Source organism: Mustela putorius, unplaced genomic scaffold, assembly GCF_011764305.1.
Source record: "Mustela putorius furo isolate JIRA1106 unplaced genomic scaffold, ASM1176430v1.1 tig00000083_pilon_pilon_pilon, whole genome shotgun sequence".
Lineage (NCBI taxonomy): Eukaryota > Metazoa > Chordata > Mammalia > Carnivora > Mustelidae > Mustela > Mustela putorius.
In genome coordinates, this window is record NW_025421273.1 from 42,237,090 (window position 1) to 42,249,179 (window position 12,090).

The following is a 12,090-nucleotide window of genomic DNA, read 5'->3' on the forward strand; positions in this document are numbered from 1 at the left end:
CTACAGTTTGTTCCTGGTGGTGTGCATTTGGGCAAAGGTATAATAGCATGTATTTTTACTATCATACAGAATAGTTTCACTGCCCTAAAAATCCCCTGAACTCCGCCTGTTCCTCTTGTCCTCCTTCCCCACCCCCTGTCAGCCACTGTTCTTTATAGTTTTGCCTTTTCCAGAATGTCCTATAGCTGGAATCATGAAGTACATATCCTCTTCAGACTGGCTTCTTTCACTTAGTAATGTACATTTAAGTTTGTTCTGTATCTTTCCATGGCTTGATGGCTCATTATAGCTCTGAACAACATTCCGTTGTCTAGATGGAATCGCCTAGAAGGGCATCAGTTGCTTTCAAGGTTTGGCAGGTATGAATAAAGCTCTAAACGTTTTTGTGCAGCTTTTTTTGTGGGTGTAAGTTTCTAGCTCCCTTCAGTTAGGCTGGTGACATCAAAAAGAATGATTGCTGGATTATATGGTAAGAATATGTTTAGTTTTTTAAGAAGCTGTCAAAGTGTCTTCTAAACTGGGTGTACAATCTTTGCATTCCCATCAGCACTGCTTGAGAGTTCCTGTTGCTCCACATCCTCGTTAGTGTTTGGTGTTGTCAGTGTTTCAGGTTGTGGCTGTTTCAGTGGGTAAGTGATGGTATCTCATTGTTGCTTTAATTTCTGTTTCCCTGATGACATAATGTGGAGGCCCCCCCTTCCTTTTGATTTTTTTTAAGATTTTATTTATTTATTTGACAGGCAGAGATCACAAGTAGGCAGAGAAGCAGGCAGAGAGAGAGGAGGGAGCAGGCTTCCTGCTGAGCAGAGAGCCCAATGCGGGTCTCCCTCCCAGGACCCTGAGATCATGACCTGAGCCAAAGGCAGAGGCTTTAACCCACTGAGCCACCCAGGCGCCCCCTTCCTTTTGATTTTTAACTTTTAAGCAGTAGAAATAATAAATTTGTTCTTTTGAATTTTATTTCATAATATGTGGTGGTGGTATTTACTAAATATATAATAAAGTTATAGAAAAACAAAAATTTTAATGGTTATATTTGTGTATCTATAGTTAAATATCTTTGATTTTTCCATTTCTGTTACTTCTGATTTTGCTATTGGGAGCATGAAATAGCTGTTTAGATCATTTTGTTAGGTTTAAAGAAAAGACTTGATGGAAAGAATGTCCTTAATCTTTATGTACTTTGGTACAAAAATAATTTTGTAAATTATTTTTATATCTGTCATGTGTTCTAATGAGATTAGACTACTAGGCCTTGTTCATTTACTTTGGTTGAGCAGGGCTAAGTTAAACTTGGGCCTTTCTTATCTAAAAAATAACATATTCCCTAGTCATCTTTTTAAAGATCCTGTTTTAAAATTGAGTAATGTCAAAATCTGCATAGGAAGGAGATAGCGAAGATCATTGCGAGGGTAAAGTCTTTGGATGTGGTTGAGTTTGCAGTTTGTCCGCAGCTCGTGTGCAAGTGAGGTGTGGGCATGAGGACCCCGAGATGAGCGGGACAGGGGCCCAGCCTGTGTGCAGCTTGGGATTTAATTGGGAGAGGTACACCTACGGAGATGATTTCATGAAATCGTACAGATGTGTGCATGGGGAATCACTCAGCTGGGGATTTAGGGAGATTTTTTTGAGGATATGAGATGAGTTCAGTCCTTTAAAAAAAAGATTTATTTTAGAGGAATGTGGAATTTAGGAATTTAGAGGAATATTTATTTAGAGAGTGTGAATGTGCATGTGCATGAGTTGGGGGAGGGGCAGAGAGAGTGAGAGACTCATGCAGAGTAAAGCCAACTCCCCACTGAGCGCAGAACCCAACCCAGGGCTCAGGCCACAACCTGGAGATCACCTCTCAAGCCAAAACCAAGATGGGCTGCTTAGCTGACTGAGTTACCTGGGTGCCCCCTGAGCTAAGTCTTTAAGGAAAGGTGATTGAGTTGTATGTCCCTGATGTATGGTGAATGGAAAAGAATTGCTAGGGTATACTTGTAGTTTTCTAGCATGTTTTGGAATCATTCAGGGTTGCTTTCCAACTCGGTTGCCTTGTTTTTGAGACCAGTGATTTTTAAACCTTGGGGAAGGCAGTCACTTCAAACAAATGGCCCAGATATGGCGAGATTCAGAGTTGAGAGTGGCCCTTTTCTTTCAGCAGGGCGTGCCCTGCCCATGCCTCTCTGTAGTGGCGACTAGGGAAGTGGTCATTCTGCTGCAGCGAGAATGTCATTGCATTTTCTCTCTTCTCCATGAGGAAACCGAGTGCCAGAGCAGGGAAGCAACTTTATTCGAACAATATCACACAACTCATTGTGGCAGAACTTAAACCCAGAGTTTTGGACCCCTGGATTTTGCACACCTTGTTGATGTTGCCCTGCTGTTTGCACTTTCTTCTTTGAAGTATTTTTCTAAAATCAAAAGTGTGCCTGTCTATTAACATATTGTATTTCAGAATACCTTACTTAATCACTCGGCTGTTTACACATGTATTTTCAGCGTTGGTCCAGGTGCCTGTAGGGAAACAAAGAAAGGAAGCCTGAAGTCGAGCAGTCTGCTGGGGTGGGTAGAGGTCCTCCGACACGTGAGGGGTGTCATAAATGCTCAGCAGCCCCGGAGGCCTGCTCAGTGGTGTGAGTTCTGAGTAGGAAGAACCCAGGGCCCAAGTAGTTGAAGACAGTGGAAGTTGCCCAAGTCCAGTGTGGCAACACAGCTCCCCGTGCTGGGCTCCAGTGACCTGCTGATTCACTCTAGTTCCTGGAGGGCGTCCTGTGGGACAGATGGGAGGTGTGTATAATGTGTCTCTTCTCCTCTAATAGGGGAGATTGAGTTTTTTCAGAGAAACATTATTTGCAAAGCAGATTTAACAGGAGAGAAAATGACATTAGTGTTAATGCAGCCACGGAAAGGAAGAGATGATTGTGTTTTTGAGCCCTTAATATGCGCCAGCCCGATGTATAGGGAGTAGTCAGTTCAGATCATCGGGGGGGGGGGGGGGGGGGGGGGGGGGGGGGTGTTCTTCCCTCCTCCTGTTTCTTTGGGGAAGTACTGTAAAGAAACTGAAGTTGAGAGCGCTTAGGTCATTTGTCTGAGCTATTAAGATTAAAGCTTGAATGGTCTGGCTGTAAATTCACGTTTTATCTGTTGTACCTGTGCGGTCTCTGTCATAAAGGGATTACAACACATGCTCAAGATACGAAGCAAGGGTGGTCAGAACTTAAAATATTTTGTCCCACTAAGAATTTGAATTCTCCTTCTTCCTTAAGGGAGAGGCGTAAAATGTTATGTCTGCCTAACTTGCTTTTGAAAATAGGTGTGTAAGAGTGAAATTACACCAGAAGTGGAACTCCTATTTTTAAAAAGCTTGAATTTCATGATGTTCTTGGTTAGGGAGGGAAGAGAACAGGAAGTAAGAAGAAAATCAAATCACTGGTAGGAAGATTGAAGATTGGTGAAGATTGGTGGGGAGACTAGGGGCAATTGAATGATGGACCAAAGAGGTCAGTTTTGAGATGACCATAGCCTGATTTTTTATTTTCTTAGTTTTGAGATGACCATAGCCTGATTTTTTATTTTCTTATTGACTGGAGTTGTGGGCCTTAGAGTATTATCTGAGATGTTTCTCAGAGCACCATAGAAGCATGTTTTAGCCTCTCTGGGAAATTCTCTTTGTGTTTAGAGACTATTTTGAATAGGCTCTCCAGAGACTTCTACCACAGTGGACATTTTTTCAAGCCTGGGATAATACACAGGACTGGAGACAAGAGGCTCGGGTTGGAGGCCCTAGCTCACCTCGAGTTTGCTGTTTAACCCCAGCTAGTTGCCATGGGAGTGAGGGTCGTTGCCCCGCTGCCATCAGAGAGTCGTGTTTGGGTGGCACATGAGATGGTGTAAGTGATGGGAGCCATGAAAGCACTTTTTAGGATAAGCTTGTCTAGGAAGTGGGGTGGGTGTAGCCATTCAATTTCCTGACCGAAGTTGTACCTCCCTGGGCCTCTGTCCTTGATCTGTAAAATCAGAACATTGTGTTGAATGATCGCTGTAATTGTTCTCGGTTTGGACTCTCTGTTACTGCAAGTGGGGCCAGTCATCAGAGATTGTCCACCACTGAAAAGGAAGAGAGAGCCGCTGGCCTGGGACACATCCCCTCCTGACATGTCCCCCATGGAGCTGTGACCACAGACAGGTCCCTTCTCTGCGTGGATGAATGTGTTCATCCACAGAATGGGGACGGGGGCTGTCCTCCAGGCTGTGGAGGATGTCCCCACAGAATGTACTCAGAACAGTGCCCGGCTCTGAGGAAGCCCTTAATAGGGCTGAAACCTTGCTGCCTCCTCACTCAAGGTACGGGTGGAGACGACATCTGCGCTTGCTTCGTTCTGGTCCCTCTTTTCAAAGATGAAATATTGAGCCCTCCAGGGGTGAGGTGGCTTTCCCAGAGTCAGAGCTAAGGTTAAGGTGTTCTGGTTCTTAGCCCAGAGTTCTTCATGTCACCTGGTTCTTGCTATGATATTTAGAATTTTTGTTGTTTTATCACATTCTGCATGAATTAAACATAAGCTCTGGTTCACTAGTATGGAACGAGCGAAATGCTTCATCAGGCCACAGGTAATTTTGATCAGATAAGGGGAAAATGGGGCAGAGAGAATTACATCGGCCTCTGCCACCAGCACCCCCATGTGACCTTGCCCAAGGTCACAACTTCACCTTGTTTCCCCCTCCCTGAGATAGAGGTGGGGAATAGCTGCCTGCCCATTTCTGAAGTCCTTTCATCTCTCAAAATACTGTGAAGAATTTCTTCACGGCCAGGGCTCTAAGTCCGGGAAATAGTGTGCCAACCAAAGATGTAGATTCTCTAATTTTGGAAAACTTTAAAAATAGGAAGGAAGTTTATTTGTTTAGCTGAGTTCATAATTGTAGGCCTGCTGAAGGCAGAGAATTGGCCAAATGGTATTTGAGGAAGTTCTTTCTACAGGGTGGGCCAAGAGGAAATCAGTCATTAGGTGAAAATAAACTCTAAGGTCTGTGAGACAATATTTGCTTAGAGAGATTTACATAGGTCTATTGTGATGGCCACTGTTGTGTTAGGTTTTTTTTCCTAAATGTGTAGGTTTCTTAAGTTAAAATATTGGAGACTTAGTTGTGAAGTTTGACTTCAGACACAAACCAGAAGCCTGCTTATGAGCAATGACTTTGTGGCCCTTTGTGCACTGGTTATTGATTCATTGAGTGTGAAATATTGCTGATACTTTCACTATGGTCACAGCTCTTGTAGTTCCACAAATAGCCGTATTTCTGGCGTGTGGGTGAACTGAAGGGATTCTCTTCCATAATTTGGAAACATGTGGAGGTAATACATAGGAGTTTATAGAACACTGGATTTCAGTGAAGGCAGCTCTCTGAGTCTGTACCACCTACTGTTACTTAGCTGAATGAATATCAGACCAAAGTTTGATTTCGTCAGATCTATAGTGTCTAAACTAGCTGAGACTGTGATCTCCAGATGTCCCCCGCCTCCCCACCCAGGGAAAGAGTTCAGTGTGCTCGACCATCGGAGCATACACTTCTGTCTCACTGTTTTGCAGTTGCCACACCATCTAGCGTAATTTGTGGTACTCCAGACATCTCGACCAAGAAACCTGACATCTTCAAGTGCAGTGTTGTTCACAATACATTGAATGTACATCTTCTCCGGGCTGGGCGCTCGGGACACGGATGCGAAGAGGGGAAAGGTGCAGTTCGTGCTGGTGCAGTGAAGGCTTACGCTCGAAGCTGCTTGCACTGCCGGCCGGCGGTCAGCCGGGCTGAGGGAGGGGTCAGCCGGGGAGCAGCCTTTGGTACACGGAGGTCGTCACCTTCCACGTGCGGTGAATCCCACCTGGCCATCTCCTCATTGTGTTTCCTCAGCAGAGATAGTCAGGGCTGACTGTGCACTTTCAGCTTACATATCGTCCTTCTCAAAAGCATTGCTTTCGGTTTGGGAGCCAGTACTATGGTTTGGATGTGGGGGTCCTGGAGGACCTCTCTGCACATTTTAGTGCGCTTTTCCGATCTAACAGTTGTTTTGCTCTGATCCTGATTGAATAAACAGAGGTAGTGGAGCCCACTTGGCTCTTCTGCATGGGGAAAGCACAGTTCGGCCCTGAAGCCTCTGCTGCAGACCCCTTGAAGGGCACCAGACTCCTCTTCATACTCACATGGTGCCTGTTGTTAAACTTGGAAGTGCAGATCCAATAAAGCTTGAAAGTCTGAGAGACTAGGAATCTGGACACTGGCTGGTGCTCTGTTGTTTTTGTTTTGGGGAGGTTTTTTTCTGTTCTGTTTTGTTGGTATGTGTTTGCTTTAATTTAACGGACTTAGGGGCTTTAGTCTAATAAGGAAAGTTCAAACCGAAGACTTTATTACCTCCTAGTTAAAACTAAAAGCAAATCATGAGCACCTGGGGGGGTCTAGAACAAGAGTCCTGAACAGGGAGGTCCAGTTCTGGGCGGCCTGACCAGGTGCCAGTGGTTCCAGCCCTCTGAGGCTCTGTTTTTTGATAAAATCAGTAGGTTGAGGGCACCTAGATGGCTCAGTCAGTGAAGCCTCTGCCTTCAGCTGAGATCATGATCCCGGGGTCCTGGGATCAAGTCCCACATCGGGCTCTCTGCTCATTGGTGAGTCTGTTCCTCCCCCTCCCTCCGCCCCACCCCCTTCCTGTGCGTACTCCTCTCACTCTCAGTCTCTCTCAAAGAAATAAATAAAATCTTAAAAAAAAAAAAATGACTGGGTTGAGTGAGTGGTTCTCATCCGGGGGATGAGAAAATACATTTGAATGGAAGAAGCTGCATAAGCCATGGCACAAAGTAGAATTCCAAACGAGCGGAAGCCCAAGATCGGTTGGTGGTGCATGAACCCCACCACCCCTGCCTGGTGAACTCCCAGGAGGAAATGATCACGGAACCCCCACCCCCGCCCCCATGGGGCATTCTGAAGCCTTTACCTGGAGTTGTCAGTGCTTGGTAGAAATTAGAGAGAAGCCCTGGACGGTCTGCGAGTGGTAGGTTGACACCGTTGGGGCTGTCGGTGGAGAGTGGGCTGGGTGGGTATGTACCCTAGGCATGGCTGGGCAGGACAGAGCATCGGTGGGTGGTCTTGCTGTGGTCTGGTGGGAGTGCACGCAGTCTGAGACCTGAGCTTGAGGTTTGGGGCTCCTAGTGATAGAACACACAGGCTGACAGCTGGTCGCAGGTAGAGGGAGGAGAGGGAAGAGGAAACACTTCCCAGGTTTTCAAACTAATTACCTGGAAGGCATTTGGGGAAGCAAGACAGAGGCCAGTTTTAGGGCAAAGAGATGAGCTTGATTGGGATGCTTTAAGGTCATGGTGCCTGAAGTTTGGGGATTCTACGAGGTGATTGGAAATTTGAGTTGAGTTGAGGAAACAGTTCAGAGCTAGAGATGTAGATAAATTATCTTTTATTTTTTAAAGGTTTTATTTATTGAGAGCAAATGCATGCGAGTGGGGTGGGGCAGAGGGAGAGTGAGACCCTCAGGCACATTCCCTGCTAAGCCCAGAGCGTGACCTGGGGCTCGGTCCCATGACCCAGGGAGCATGACCTGAGCTGAAATCAAGAGTCAGACACTCAATTGAATGAATCGCCCAGGCACCCCAAGGAATTATCTTCGTTGGTCTTGGAGCAGTGCGTGAGATCCTGGGAGAGAAAGAGAATAGAGAGAGAAGCAGAAGACCATAAAGGGTCGTCCCCGGGATGTCTGAGAAATGGAAGCATATTTGACTAAATAATATGAAAGGAACAAATTACATTCATAAGATTTCATGACCCCATGCATTCCTTTAGGACTTATCTTTATTCCTTTCCTCTTGTAAGTGAAGATGAAGTCTCACTTTTGAAAATGTCAGGATTCATGGGTTACCTGGGTGGCTCAGTGAGTTAAGCATCTGCCTTCTGCTTGGTTGTGGTCCCAGGGTCCTGGGATGGAGGCCCGTTTCAGGCTCCAGCCCCATATCAGGCTTCCTACTTGGTAGGGAGTCTGCTTCTCTCTCTCCCCACTTGTTCTCTCTCCCTTGCTCTTCTCTCAAATAAATAAAAATAAAATCTTTAAAAAAAAAAAAAAGAAGAAGAAAATGTCAGGATTCAGAGACTACAGTTTGCACTTGGTGGGTGGAATTCCTGTTCCTTGATTGTAGACTTAATCGGGAGAAGATCAGAGTTCAGTTTTAGCAAGTCGCTGAAGCTTCTCAATGCACATTAGCCATTCCTAGGCACGGGAAAAGCAACCAAACTTGGAATACATTGCTTGCAGCAGCTCTTGGCTGGAACAAGTCTTTATCTACCGTCAGCCTTGGTTTTCGGTGTTGGTTCTCTAGGAATGTTCCTGATTGTAAAATATCTTGTCTCATAAAGATGAAGTCAGCCCCCCACCCCTGACACATGGTGGGGGTGCGGCTGAGCCAGAGAAGGAACTGTGCTGTGCTTTCAGACTCTTGCTTGGTGGGAATCACATAGCAAGCCCTTGAAGGTGGTAGAAGCAGGTTGCCTGTCTTTATTTTATTATTTTTTTAAGTTTTTGTTTTTAAGATTTTATTTATTTATTTGACAGAGACAGTGAGAGAGGAAACACAAGCAGGGGAAGTGGAAGAGGGAGAAGCAGGCTTCCTGCCGAGCAGGGCTCCATCCCAGGACCCTGTGATCATGACCTGAGCAGAAGGCAGGCAGCGCCTAAGGGCTGAGCCATCCAGGCGCCCCAGGTGCCTGTCTTAAACGAAGCCCCAAGCCTGGGAGTTGAAAGTCTAACTCTGAGCAGTGTGGATTTGCTCCCCCTCCAGTGCTCTTCTTGAGGGATGCTCAGCATTCGACCATCGCACATCGCTCTAATAGATGTTTTATTTGAAGCAGCAATCTTTCTCCCTTTGTGTCTTACCACTTTGCCTTCCCCTTTATGAGAGGGAGTGCTAATGCCTCTTCCTTGAGACAGATTTGCAGAGGCTTCCTGGCGTCCCCTTCCCACACGGAAAGCCCTGGTCTCCATTGATGGAATTGTAGGCACGTTGTGACTCCTCCTGCTGCTACTTTTGAAGTCTGCTGAAACCGAAAATGAAACTTCTGTGTGGCCCAGTCAGTGGCAAGGTTGATGAGGCTGTGACCCTCTACTTCCCTTTACTGTAAGGATGACGTTCCTCCTAATGCCATAGGCTTTTTGTTCCTTTTCACTCTTCAGGTTTCCAGGCCATTCTGCCGGCTTATCCTGAGCTAAATGGTCAACTAAAATCCTTAAATCTTTTTCGCATGAACTTTTGGCAAGCTGAGTCTGCCCCATGGGTACTTACTTACCCGGCTGAGGTTTCTAGGTTTTTGGTTTGTTTTTTGGTTTTGTAATTTACATATGTTTAAGACTTCACTTGTGTTCCTGATGTTGGGATTTTTTTTCTTGTTTTTCAAGTTTTCATTCTGTATTCTAATTTATTTTTATAGAATAGTGGAATTTTGGAACTGGAAGTGATTTTGAGAATGCAGCCCTTTCCCTTCAGTGTGACACGAGTACGCCTCCTTAGGGAGACAGGACATGGAGGTTTGGCTGGGTGCTAGGACAAGAAGAAGATTTTCTTTCTTATGCACTAGGAACGTCCGGTGGGTCAGGGAGGAAGAGAAATGTTAGCTGAGGGCTGGGCACTGGTTATGAATACAGGCTTGAGCTACTTTATTCTTTGTGCAGTGTTATACTCTGATTTTTTTTTCTTGTGTATTTCTTTTATTGATTTCCTTCATCTCTGAAAGCAGGAAAAGTATTAGCCACTTACTCTGCTTTTGGGGTATTGTGCTAGGATACAGTCTCACATTTAGAACTTCTGAGAAGGCCAAGGAGCCACGAATAGTATTGTTGTTACAGTTAGTATCACGAGAGTTACAATATGCTAAGTGGAGAAGAGATGAGACTGGTTCTAACTCCTATCCTTTACTCGCCGAAGTTCTGAGCTGCTTGTTGATCAAGATTAAAGAAAAGGAATGGCTGCTTGGTGAGGAGAGCGTATTTCCAGGTAAAATGATATAAGAGAAAAGACCTTTTTCTACTGTCGGTCTGAGTGAGGTTCAGGATTCCTGAATGTGTGTGATCGGTTTTGTTCAAGAATGCAGTCCGTGTTCTAAAAGCTAGTTGTTGTGTGTTGAAAAATGGTAAATAATTGACGTATTTATGACACCCTAGAACGTATTTGAGTCTGGCAATCATGCATTCGTAAGTTTAAATATCAGACATTTGCTTGGCAATTGCCATGGACCTCCCCGATGCTGGTGAGAGGGCGGTGAGGGGGCTGGGATTGGCCTGGAGCAGGTGGCCTGCCGCACAGAGGCAGAGACTGGAATCAGCCCACACCTGGCTTCGCGGACTCGACCACATACTGGTTTTGGTATGCGAGGCGGAGGACAGTTTTGGCTTTGAATAATTTGAATACGGTGCCCTGAAAAAGGCACCATAAGTGAATGTGAGGGATAGCCTGTGCTATAAATGACTTTGCGTTTAAAAAAATTAATACCGTTGTCAAGGGGATTCCATACTGTGACCACAAATGTCATCATTTGAATGATGTTCATTTTACTGCAGTTCCTAAGAAGTAGCAAGAATATTTGTCTGGCCAGTAAGGTTAATGGTTATTAAACTCAAGTTTGAACTGTCAGCTTCATAAAGTAGACCAGTTCTTACTGTTTTTTCTTTTTATAATTTTATTTTTGGATGCAATCTTTGTCATATTTTATTTTTTTTAAAATATTTTATTTATTTGACAGAGAGAGTGTAGGCGGAGAGGCAGGCAGAGAGAGAGGAGGAAGCAGGCTCTCTGCTGAGCAGGGAGCCCGATGCGGGGCTTGATCCCAGGACCCTGAGATCATGACCTGAGCCAAAGGCAGAGGCTTTAACCCACTGAGCCACTCAGGTGCCCCCCAATTCTTACTATTATCACAATTTTGATTTAAGATAAAATTTTTGTGGTAAGTAATTACCGAGGCATATAGAAGGAGTCTTTTGAATATTGCTTTTAGACTGTCATCTGAAGTTTTTACTTTCTATAGGTGTTGATGTTTGTCTTTCAGATTGTATTTCATGACTTACAGGCTTCTGTAGGTTACATAGTGAACGTTTGGGGCCACCTAGAAATATATGCCAATTCACTTATACTGTTGAAATAATTTGTCCTCATGTATTTACAATGATGATTTTTTTCCCCTCCACTCTCCATATAATTTTGTTCCTGGAAGGCCTCATCCAATAACAATATACCATAATCTCTAAAATTTCTTTCTTTCTTTTTTTTTTTAAAGATTTTATTTATTTATTTGACAGACAGAAATCACAAGTAGGCAGACAGGCAGGCAGAGAGAGAGGAGGAAGCAGGCTCCCCGCCGAGCAGAGAGCCCAATGCGGGACTCGATCCCAGAACCCCGAGATCATAACCCGAGCCGAAGGCAGAGGCTTAACCCAGGTACCACATCTCTAAAATTTCTTAAAGTTTTAAAAAATGTATTTTTAAAAAATGAAAAATAATCTTTAAGATTACAAAAGCGATACATGAAAATTAGAACAAAAGAGCCTATTGATAACAAAAGATAGCAAATCACCCCATTCCTGCCACCCGGAGACTACCACGGGCAGCCTCTCCAGATCTTTTCACATTGTATGTCTTTGCCTGAGAAGAAGTAGAAGAGAGAGCCTCTCTTGAACACACGCTGCATGTGTTTCAGTCTGTTGAAACTTGTAGCCAGAATGCCCAGGGGACTGGAGGGTCAGCCAGGGGGGACCCCAGCCGAGCCACGGCACACTCAGGCTTCTCCGTCCTCACCGTTTCCAGTGCTGGTTGGACAAGGAAGGGGCCTTAAAGAGAGCGAGAACTTGTGAATAAATACTAGATTGTGATCTGTGCTCAGGTTTCTGGAGGTTTTTGTTCCTGTGGGTGGATGGGTGGATGGATCTGCTAACATGCTGGCTCTCCCATCCGGTTGGTTTCATGGTCATGTTACCTTCTGGTTGTGGTTGATTTCCCCCCTTCTCTGCACATGAGTGCACCACCACTGCCCCAAGCAGAGGCCAGGAAGGAGGCCAGTGCCTCTCCC

At 45.0% G+C, this 12,090-nt stretch overlaps 1 protein-coding gene across 5 annotated transcripts in view; it reads left to right on the top strand.

The window, feature by feature from the left end:
• The window catches only part of TBC1D1 (TBC1 domain family member 1), a 227,279-nt gene that overhangs the window by 80,404 nt on the left and 134,785 nt on the right, over nucleotides 1-12,090 (top strand). The window lies entirely within an intron of this gene.